Source organism: Vulpes vulpes, chromosome 3 (genome assembly GCF_048418805.1).
Source record: "Vulpes vulpes isolate BD-2025 chromosome 3, VulVul3, whole genome shotgun sequence".
Lineage (NCBI taxonomy): Eukaryota > Metazoa > Chordata > Mammalia > Carnivora > Canidae > Vulpes > Vulpes vulpes.
The window spans coordinates 13,608,839-13,620,956 of record NC_132782.1 but is presented as its reverse complement, the minus strand read 5'-3'; the positions used below and the strand labels follow the sequence as shown (position 1 = coordinate 13,620,956).

The 12,118-nt window shown below is 42.0% G+C and overlaps 1 protein-coding gene across 2 annotated transcripts in view; it reads right to left on the bottom strand.

Moving 5' to 3' along the window:
* The window catches only part of B3GALT1 (beta-1,3-galactosyltransferase 1), a 504,607-nt gene that overhangs the window by 5,839 nt on the left and 486,650 nt on the right, over positions 1 to 12,118 (bottom strand). The window lies entirely within an intron of this gene.

The window sequence follows — 12,118 nt, the reverse complement described above, 5'->3', positions numbered from 1 at the left end:
AATCCTTTCTAGGACTTGAGCTGCTCTCATGCCAGTAAAAAAATTTATGCCAGGATACGACGTCCATTCATGTTAAAATTTGTCTCTTCCTTCCCAGTTAGAGCAAAATGTGGTATCCCTGGAAGCCAGAGATAGTAGGTAATGGGTAGCAACTTCAACAAAGTCTGCTTTAAAGAAAACTACGGGCTTGAACAGAGAGAGACTGTGTTGAAAAAACTTAACTGGGATTACAGATTGAATATCAGGCTTCCAACCCGATATTCATAATGAAATGAAGAGACACGATGGGCAATAGCAGAGATAATACACATCCTCTTGTCAAAGCCAAGAGCTGACTGTGAATATATGATCCATATGAGACCAGCAATAACTCAGTGTGGTTACGGTCCTAACTAAATGAATATTAGAATGGCTTCAAGCAGCATGACTCAAGGCATAGCCAGGCCTTCATCCAATCCATAATAAGTACTCTCAGTAATAAGCTCCAGTATCCTTGGCCCCTGAAGGAAATGTCCGCTCTAAGGTGCAGCATGGCTGATAAAAGGGACGTGATGTGCAACAAGCTTTGAAACTTTAAATAGCAAGCGAAATGAAGCGAGAAGCCAGCCATAGAGTTCAGAAAAGGGCTTCTCAACTTGGGATATACAGACAGCGGCTCCATTTGAATGCCAAAGGGATGTGAGTGAGTCTCAAGATGGTACTAGAAACCACATTTTCTCTGTCATTGTTCCAGATGCTTATAAGCCTATCATTAACCATCACCTTTGTCACTTTTCATACTTTCCTACTAAATTAGAAAGTCATCTTGTTACTAAGCTGGTGTACCGAAAGTGGTGACTGGAAGAGGCACCTCTCAGGTTCTCTTCTCGAGACCCTACTCACATGGGTGCATGTGAAGTATTGGAAAAATGGAAGTAGAGCCCATACTCCTCCTCGTCTAGGAGGAAAGACTTCATGGAAACAAAACAGAGAGATGAAAAATTTCATCAGGAGGCCACTGGAGTACACAGAAGATGAGAGCTGGTGGACAGGGCATGGGCGAAGCAGGTTGTGTGGGCAACTCCACAGGGTGCCATTCCTTTTTTTTTTTTTTTAAAGATTTTATTTATTTATTCACACAGAGAGAAGCAGAGACACAGGCAGAGGGAGAAGCAGATTCCATGCAGGGAGCCCAGTGTGGGACTTGGTCCTGAGACCCCAGGATCACGCCCTGGGCCAAAGGCAGACGTTCAACTGCTGAGCCACCCAGGCGCCCTGGAGTGCCCATTCCCATAGACTGTGGTGCGAATCGTACTCCCCCATCCCACCTGGAGTGAAACAATGAGGCTGCCTTGGGGAAGGTGCCATGCAAAAGTTTTCTAAGCTGAACCTTCAAGGGCAAGTAAGAATGATCTGGATGAGAGCCAGACATTTGAGGTAGAGGGATCAGCATATGCGAAGACAGGAAATGAGAAGCACGTGTGTGCCAGGACTACCAACAGTGGAGGAAGGGAAGAGGATGGGGTGCTGGGGAGGAGGGTGGTGATGGTGCAGTTTCCGGCTCTCGAGATAAGCCAGGGTGAGTGGTGCTCAGAAAGTGTTCTGAGCTGAATAGCTTGGCACCCATCTTTGCAATCCAAAGGGTGTTAAGGGAGGATTTCACCTTCACCAAATCCTGTCCACTGATTTTGGTGGCAATTTCTTTTTCCATATTCAGGATTTCTTTCTCCCATAGTTCTATGTCCCAGGGGAATAAGTGAAAAATTGTTTTCTCTGATACCTTTCTGTGTGGTTTTCTGGGGGAAAGGACTCCATAGCGAACAGGTACTGGGGGATTTAGAAAGAGCTAAACGAGGGAGAAATATAAGAGAAATAGGTGAGCACGTAAGTTTATGTATTCAGAAACACTTTTCATAGAAGAATGAGCATTCTCTCGTGGACAGCTAACAAACCCGACACTCCTTCCATTGTTATTACAGGTCTCACTTCAAAACGTGTGTAGTACGCCAGGCGCTGGTCCATGCACTGTGCGCTCCAGGGCCTGCATTTTAGAGAGCTTCACCTTACGGTGTTACAGGAGGGTATTGTCTCCATTTTACAGTTGAGAAGATGGAAAATCAAGAGATATTAAGTAGCATGCTCAGGATCACACAGCTAGGGAGTGAGTGACTAAGCGAGCCGTCATCTGGAGCTTCCCAAGGCCTGTGAGGACCGCACGGGCGGGCCCAGGGTGGCAGAGGAACACATGCTGCTACACTCCCCGCGAGCTGTACCTTTGTTGTCTTAGGTGTGTGTCCATTGCTGGAATTTTTGCCTGGTCCATTCTGGTTGGTTACCCACCGCAAGACACCAGTTCTTTGGGGCTCCCTGATCGTCAGAAAATGATGACTTGCAAAGAGCAGATTCAAGCTGGGGGCGGAGGAGAGCTGCAGCAGTTGAGGAGGTTCAGGGACACTTTGCAGTTCCCTTCCTCTGAAATCCTGAAACACGCACATGCACTCACACTCACACACAAACAATCACTCCTTCTACTGACTTTTTTTTTTCCCAGACACGAGGACAAAAGTAAGCACGGTACTATTACATCTCGGTCACCAGTAAATGCAAGCTATCACCAATAAAAACAGGATTTGAAATGGGAAAAAGAACCAGCCTAGAATCTGAAGCAAGGCCAAGGATAATGTGTAGCAATGGCGAGGGGCACCAAAAAACAGCCTTTGCGTGTACAGCAACACAGGTTTCTCAGGTGGCCAAACACAAAAAGTTGCCTCTGGAACACAAAGAGCAATGTGAGCAAAGATGAGAGAGAACAGTGGATGCTGCTTGTAACTCGAAAGCGTGATTTACGTATGCTGCTTGCAGTAGTCAGTGATGGGCCAGACATCCATGCTTTATTCCTTGAGTAATTCTAACTTGCTGTGTGGCTTTCTGTGCCTCGGTAGCCTTAAGGATGAAATAAGGGGAAAAATAACATCTCTATTATCTCTGGCGACATTACAGGTATTAGTGATCATCACCAGCCCTCTGGGTTTCTGGGGGAAATGCTGCTGTACAGGCAGATAGTATGATGTAAAGAACAGGTTCTAATGGGGATGAGGGGTTTCTGTCAGTTTATCAGTTCTTGATTTGGGGGTCCAGGGCACATAGGTCGATCGATTCTTCTAAATAGGATTGTGGTCAGTTTTTTGGTGTAGGGAATACACTACAGATTTCCTGCCAGAGAGTTCTGTTCTCTTTCTGGAAAACACAAAGGCAAAGGTCCACTAAAGAGCAAAGAAAATGTCAGCTGAAAAGTTCTAGGGAGGGAGCTGAATGTCACAAAGCAAAATCCTCTGGAGGGTTCTTTCCGTTTCATGAAATTTAAAAGAGTCCCATTTAACAGACTCGTTAATGTACTAAAATACAAAGTTGCTCACAGAGCATTTGTCATTCCTTTTAGCGGCCCGACTACAACCACAGATGCCTCCGATGACACATTCACTTGTCATCCATTAAATACAAATCCCTCCCAATAGAAATATTCCTCTCCTCCACTTGAAAGATTTCCTCCCCAGAGGCCGTCCTGGATTGCAGATTACCTTGTTCACAGAACCCTTCAGTAGCTAGCTATCCACCTTCACCTTTCAGCAAGTTAATGGGGCAAAATTTTCAATTTAAGGAGCGCAGGTTTCTCCCAGAAATCACATCGCACAATCTGGTATTTTGAGTCATTTATTTTTTAAAAGGCCCCTACATTTGCCCAAATTCTTTTCTCATACGTCTCAAAGTAAATCCAGCAGCAAGTGGGTAGAACCGTGTATAGTTTGGGTGTCAAGCTCACGTCCTTCTCCATCATGGTTCAGGCAAGTACAAGTCAGTACTGGCTTCCTACGCCCCAGTTGCCACTGGGTTGGCTTGGCAGTCATACCAGCTTTCCTCACCCATGGCCAAGGCTGCACAGGCCCCCTCTGCTCCCTGGTGTCACAAGGAATATAGTACCTCCAAGTTCTGATTGCTCTTGGATTTTCAAATCTACTTCATTTGTCCATCAGAGATGCCCTGAACGCCTGTGAGAGATACCAGGCACTGCTCTACAGTCTGGTAAGACAGATGGGGGCTTACTTTGTAGGAACTGTAGGGGGAAGATAAACGTACAATAAATGAATACAAAAATAATTTCAGGTAGCGATAAGTGATGTATGCAAGTTGGGCAATGGGATAGAGGCTGAGTCGAGGCGGGAAGGGAGCAACTGTAGATGAATTGGTCACTCTCTGAAGGGGTGACACTTAAGCCCTGTGATCTCCAGTCTAGTCATTGCATCTTTTACTAATGTTTTGGTTCTTTGCTTGCCTCCTTGGGATTAAAGCTTCATCGGGAGCATCTTTTGGTTTTTGATCTCTGCTCCTGTCTTGTCTTTGGGTAAATACCTACTGGTATAATTGCTGAATCATAGGGTAACCCTATTTTTAACTTTTTAAAGAACCGCCATACTGTTCTCCAGAGCGGCTGCACTGGTTGGCATTCCCAACAACCATGCAAGAGGGTTCCCCTTCCTCCACATCCTCATCAACGTCTGTTGTTCCTTGTATTGTTTCACAAATCTGAAGTCTGGAAGTCTGAGAAGATGTTGGCAGGGTGGTTCCTTCTAAGAGCTGTGCATGAGAATCTATTCCCTATTTTTCTACTTTTCTCCTAACTTCTGGTGATTTGCTGGCAATCTCTGGCACTCCTGGATTAAAGATGCATCAATTAGATCTCTGGATTCATGTTTAGACAGCATTTTCCCTTCCCTGTGGGTATCTGCGTATCCAATTTTCCCTTTTTATAAGGACAGAGTCAGATTAGATATGGGCCTACCCTAATGACTTCATTGCAATTTGATTACTTCTGTAAAGATCCTATTTCCAAAGAAGGTCCCATTGTGACGGATTGGGGGTTAGGACGTGAACATGTCTTTTGTGGGAGGAGGATACAATTTCATCCGTAACATCTACTTTCCTGGTTAGCAACAAAATGAAATACTTGGCTCCCCAATACTTCATTTCTTTACATTTTATTTTCTTGATTTGAGCAGGTTAAGTCTTGGATTTGGGGAAACCAAGTTTTAAAGGATGAAAAATTTGTAATTAGCATTCAAAGAAGAATGAAACATGAATGTGTACAGGGACACAAAGTATGGCTTATTTTTAGGTTGAAAAAAAACTAGTTCATTTTTTTTTTTTGTAAGACCACATGAAGAACATAACATGGCATAGTTTTATTTTTTAAAGATTTTATTTATTTATTCATGAGAAACACACACAGAGAGAGGCAAAGATGTAGGAAGAGGGAGAAGCAAGGTCCCCCTGGGAAGCCTGATTTGAGACTCGATCCCAGGACCTGGGGATCATGATCTTGGCCAAAGGCAAGATGCTCAACCACTGAACCACCCAGACATCAGGCGTGGCATAGGTTTAAACAGTCCTATGCCTCTGCCACTTTCTCTTTCCTTTGAGATATCTCTCTCCACCCACACAAAATTGGCCCTTCACTATTTGGGAAAGTTGAGGTAGGAGGGTGGCAATTTTCCCAAAGATTGGAGTCAACAATTCGCAAGACACTGACTTGGTTTGAGAATAAGGACGATTCTCCAGTGTCACCTCAAAACTACCAGCATTCCTATTATCCAGAAACAATTCTGAATATTCAGAGACCATATGGCACTACAAAAGTGGTGTGAACATTAAAATCCATGTAGTGACTTTAAAACGTGGTACAAACGACAAACCAGTTGAAAAAAAAGTAACCCAATCTTAACCAGTTGAGAGAGGAAAAAAAGGAAGACAGAAATTCAGAAAAATAAAATAAAGAAAAGAGAAGGCAGGGAGAGAAAGGCTAACCACTCATGTTTATGAAAAGCTCTTGTAATGGATGAGAAGCTCACTGTACAGCCCATCATGATATCGGGGAGGGGAAGAGAGATCCTGTCTGAAAAATGTTTTGATCTCAAATGACTTTCCTCAGAGCTGGTGTATGAGTGAAATCAAAGAATCTTCATTCTGTGGGGAAATACAAGAACTCAGACCGCAACAGAACTAATTGATAAACGAGCCCCAAAGGCCAGAGATTCTTCTCGGCTGCATTAATTTGGCGAATGGTTATCCTGATGCCCAACCCCCCCTTTCCTCTCGCTCTTGTAATTATGCTCTAAATAAGCACAGGAGAGGAAGAAATAAAGCATTATTAACACTAGATAATGGTCCTTGAAGGAAGAATTTCATAAACCATTATGTTATACAGCTTGCTAACTTATTATCGCTCCAAATCACAGAGGGCTGGCTTTCTCTCCTGGCCTTTCTTTGAAGTGAGCTGCCTTGGCTGTGGAAGGCACTGTGCCCCCAGAAGCTGAAATCCCTGAATGCTCATAGGAGTAAGCGTTCTGACTCCGCTGCCTCCGAAAGACAAAGAGCTAATTTGAGCCTTTAAAAAATTTAATTATGAATCCTTTCAGAGACCCCGTAATTGAACTCGCCCAACAGATCATTTGCAACACAGAAGTGGCGGAAAGCAAAAGGGGAATATTCATCATGATTGGGCAGTTGAAATCATTTCCCTCCCAAATCTGGAAGAGATGATTTGAACCTTTCTCCTTTTAGTTCAATACACCTTGAAATCTATTGAAAAGGTCTTTATAAATTCCTGCACTCAGAAGAATGGGGCCAACTTGAAAGAGGAGTGGGCAGGATGAGGATGTCTTTGTGTGGGCTTAGGGCTCTTGCTATTCTGAAAGCCACACTCTATTTCATTGCAGAAAAAGTGCACTTCAAATTAGCGGAGAAGATTATAGCTTTCTTCAAATCAATGTGTTGCCCTAGTTCTAGAATTCAGAGAATTTTTAAACATCGCTACAATCCTCTCAGGGAAAAATGAAAATGAGGATGTCTCATTATTTTAAATAAATGCTTGGCTTCCTTTGCAGTGATGGATATGGTGCCTTGACGGCCATATATGAGACACATTTTTAAAGATGGGCAGAGCTATCACTTATTTAATCATGGGAGCCTGGGAGCCTGGTGGTGTAGTCGGGCCGTGGGTAGGGCTTCTCTGCTGGGAAAGAAACGCCAGGATGTTTTATTACAGATGTGGAAGAGGATGAGAGGAAAGACATCCTACTCATAGAAACAGCAGCTGGGAGAACTTAAAAATGATGAGCTATGCGATACCAAAAAAGAGTATTCATTTGGCCCATTATTTTGGGGAGGGGAAGCCGATATAAACGGATCTTATTAGAAATCAGGAAGATGTTGGTGGGTTGCCATCTAAAATTTACAGCATCTAAGGAGATATTTCTTAGCCCATCACAGAGAGGTGCTATTTTAGGTCATATTTCAAAGAATGATATTAGTACCATGAGGGAACTGATGACATCATATGGAAAAGAACTTGCAATTTTTATTTTTCCTTTTGTTTCCTTTTCTAATGTCAATCCCCCTTTATACCATATCAATTTATCAATACATAATAGAAATAATTTTGTGTAGCTGCTGTCGATGGCAATTATCTCGTAGGCAATCTTAACGGCACTGGAAGAGCTGGATAAAACTTTCAGCTGTTTAGTCATCTGCTCTGGACTCTGTGCATCCCTCTACCTTTGTTTCTCCATCTATAAAATGAGAATGATAGCATCTGGACATACTTTGCAGGGTCACTATGGATCAGCTAAGATACCGTGTTTGAAAATACCTTGTAGGTTATATACCGCTACATGAATGAAGAATATTATCGTTATTAATATAAACACGATAAATAAAAGACAAATCTAGAGAGGATCACCTTTAAAATGTTTCACAAGCACCAGTCAATACATCTTTTTTTTTTTTAATTTTATTTATTTATGAGATACAGAGAGAGAGGGAGGCAGAGACACAGGCAGAGGGAGAAGCAGGCTCCATGCAGGGAGCCCGACGTGGGACTTGATCCCGGGGCTCCAGGATCATGCCCTGGGCTGAAGGCTGCGCTAAACCACTGAGCCACTTGGGCTGCCCCACCAGTCAATACATCTTGACTGGTACTAAAGCAGATTTCTTACTTGGCTGATACTCAAAAGGGGGAAAAAAAAAACTTGGCAGTTGACTGTTTTCATAAGAAGATTCAATTTCATTTTATAATGTGTATATTAAGAGGTTTTGCACTTCTGTGAGAAAGGGGTACACAAACTAGAGGAAATATTATGATTATTATCAACACTGATATGATGAAGAACTAGATTTTTTCTTTTTTTTTTTTTTTTTTTTGATTTTTTTCTAATATAACTTTAGAATATAAAAAAATCTACCAGATTTAGATGTCCCTCTGAGCAGCACTGACATAGTCATCATTAATGTTTTTTTTTTTTTAAGACTTTTTAAATTTATTCATGAGAGACATAGAGAGGCAGAGACATAGGCAAAGGGAGAAGCAGGCTGATGTAAGACTCGACCCTAGGACCCTGGGACCATGACCTGAGCCAAAGGCAGACGCTCAACCACTGAGCCATCCAGGCGTCCCTCATCATTAACATTCTGTGTACATACTAAGTCTGAAACGGCTATCCCATGATTATTTTGGAGATATTTAAGACAAAGCCAAGTCAAGATTTATCATTTTCCTTCATAGACTGGTCTAGGTTGTAACAGAACCTATCCGGAATATAATATTACACGGCATATGGTCATCTCATCACTTAGCCAAGAGACTTCTCAATTTCCACACTAGTATCAGCGTTGTGAATTGCTCTAGAAATGTACCCAAATGAAAGCCTGGGTGACAAGGAGTTTTGTTTGGCAGAGTAGCTTTATAACCACACCCTTTTGTTTCTGAAATCTGTGATCTTGCATATAATTTTCTCAAATTAGTACCTACTGGCTGGTCAGGTGAAAAATACTGCCCTTGGTTGCCATTCCCATCCTCGGTCACCCATGTTGGCTCTTCACAGTCCTTACCTCATTCAATCCCCAGCATCGCTCCCCACAAGCTATTCACCAAACACTTGCTCAGTTTCACCTCATCAGATACTATTTGGGGCTAGAGATTTACCCTCTTATACATCCCCCCCCTTTTTTTTTCACAACTTCCTTTTTGTTTAAGATTCTTATTTCTCCAATGGTTAGAGGCCCAGGCTGCCAGTGTTCATTCTCCTGGAGCCTTGAACTCTTCACCACAATCCACCTTACATAGCTCTTGAATCTGTTTGAGGCTACACTGGACTCCTCTAACTTGGATTCCACGGGCAGGGCTGAACGCCTCTGAGACTCCATTCTCGTTCCCGTGTCACTGCACCATTCCCCCTTCTCCACCGCATCAGCTCTCCGCAATCATCTGCCATCTTTATTCTGACTCCTGAGTCTTTACATTTTGTGGGGTAAGGTCTCATTGTCATAGAGACTGAGACAACTTGGTCTCCTGGACAAAGCACAGGATTGACTGTCAACAGAAAAAGATGCAAGTGGTAGTGCTGCCATGAAGGCTCTTTGGAGACATTTTCCTCCTCAAAAATTTCTTAGTTTCACAATTGCATTAACTTTCACTGACCAGAAATTCCTCACCCCTCCGTGATTCCTCAACCCACGTGATGGACGGCTCTTCTCTGCAGTATCTGGCATTTCCAGTCTTTCCATTCCCATTGGCTCTCTTGTCTCTGGAAGGGCTTTGAAAAATGATGGGAATAACAGTAACAAAACCTCTTCACGCTGGCATCGTTTTCAATTATTGTCATATTTTTCTCTTTCATTTCATATCCCGAGCCCCTAAAGAAGGGCTCTCTCATGCTTTTCTCTATTTCCCCACCTAGTAACTCTTGTGATCTATCCACATGGAACATGACACCATTCTGAGTAAAGCTGTGAGACCTGCCCTGACACACTTAGGCACCCTCTTCTTCCAACTCTTGCCCAGGGTTCCTCCTTACTGCATCCTCATGTTTCTCTGCTCACATTTCTGGTGGTCTTTGAGGTTTCTTCTCGTCACCCCTCCTCTTCCTGCTCTTCTCATTTTCCACACTGGGACTCAGCCCTCCCTCCAGTCTCATTAGCATGGAGAACTAGCTCTCTTGAAAAAGGCTTCTGCTGTCAGCTTTCTAGCAGCGTTCACTGGAAAGGTGGGTCAGGGACCCATGAACTTGCCATCCTTTCCCATTTTCAGCACAGTTCTCTCTCAGGGTAAAAATGTAAGTTTATACCAAAGCAGAAGGATATTTGCTTTTTCTTTTCCCTGTAGAAAATAGACGTCAGAACACATGTTTAAATCCAAGTTCTTAAGCTGGAAAGTTTGTATCAGAGGCAAACCCTAACAGGTGTAGAGGACAGGTTTGCTAATGACAGCACAAGGTAAAAAATGATTTTGTGCTTTTGTTCACCTAAACATACGAAAGTTCCACTCTTCTTTATGTTGGAGATGTTAGGCTGTTTCTGAAACTGTTAAAATGTTGTAAAGTCCCATTCAAAGCATATTTTTACTTGGCCCATTAGAGATAGGTTTCCGTGAAATTCTGAGGCTACTTTTAACTTTTAAGACTGCATTTTAATAGTCATTTTTTTCCAGTAATTCCTAAACAGATGGTACAGGTGACTTTTAAAAGAGATATCAAGCTATTTGCTTTCCCTTTCCCAATTATATTATTTGAAAACCATCAGACAGTTTGAGTTCTATAAAAGTAGAATTTAGGAAAGGTCTGTAAGTATAATTGGAAACAGGTCAGTTGTGGAAGGAAATAGACTTTTTTTTTTTTTCAAACACATAAGCCATAAAAATGTAAAACCATCAGAAATTAGAGGAAGAAAATCTTGTCATTATTCTCTATCATACCTCTACAGTCAAGAGTGTAGCTACTCCCATGATGAACCCCCACGTCTACAGCCTATGGACAAGGACATGAAAGGGGTCTTCAGAAGGTTCTTGGGGGGAAAAGATTGACTATAGGATGTGGGACTGAGGGGAGAGTAAATAAATTAATATTCTGGATTGCCTAAAAAAAAACAAGTGCAACCGTTTTTATGACTGGATAGACTAGCATAGCATTTCATTTTTCAAATTTGTTAAATCAAGATTATGACATTACTTATTTTGAAATAATGCTTTAAACAATAGTTTCTATTTAATACTATTTGCTAGGACTATATAAAATGCCTTACAAATCACTATTTGTACATGTAATTTATATATTTAGAGGACACATCATTGCTTCTCTGCCTCTACTCACACTTAGGATGTTCTCTATAATTTATGTAGAATCTCAGTAACAATTATAAGAAATAGGCATCCTTGTTCCCATTTTATAAAAGAGGAAACTGAGGCCCAAAGAGTAAACAACTTACCCCTGTGTCACACAGCTAGCGAGTGATTCAATCTGGATGCAGTGATGCCAGGTGGCTTAGTTGGTTAGGCCTCTGGCTCTTGATTTTGGCTCAGGTCATGATCTCAGGGTCCTAGGACTAAGCTCTGTGTCAGGCCTTATGCTCAGCAGGGAGTCTGCTTCTCTCTCTCTCCCTTTCCCTCTGTCCTTCCCCCAGCTGCCACATGTGATCTCTCTCTCTCTCTCTCTAAAATAAATCAAATAAATCTTTAAAAAAAAACCCCAAACATGGATATGAACTGTAATGTGGTTCTATATGCCACATCATACATACATTTCACTTTTTACATCAGTCAGATTAAAAAAATTTTTTTTCTCCTACTTCCAAGGAATAATGTGAACATAGGGAAAATGAACTCACAGCTGCTGTGCATCTCACCATGGCTCAAGGGTCTTTCTGGCCCTGAGATCTTTAGTTCCACAATGTAAATATGTAGTTATTGTTTTTTAATGAGAACTTGAGAAAGGATGAAGGATTCAACTCCATTCATAAAGCTACTCCCTTCACAATATTCAGATGTCTAGAAAACCATACCAGTAATGATTCTTAAAGCTCAAACAATTCTAGGTCAAAAGAAACAGTTGATCTTAAGGGATATTTTAACTCAGCTTTGAAGGTCAGATGAACTACTCATCTCTACCATAATAAAGCAGTCATTCTATCTTGGGCTGAGTATAAGACTTGGCATCTGAGGCTCTGGCACTTATTAGCTATGTGATTGGAGTCAAGTATAATTCTCCATTTAGGGAAGATTTGGTAGTTTAGCTATTTCAATCTATTTCTATTCCAA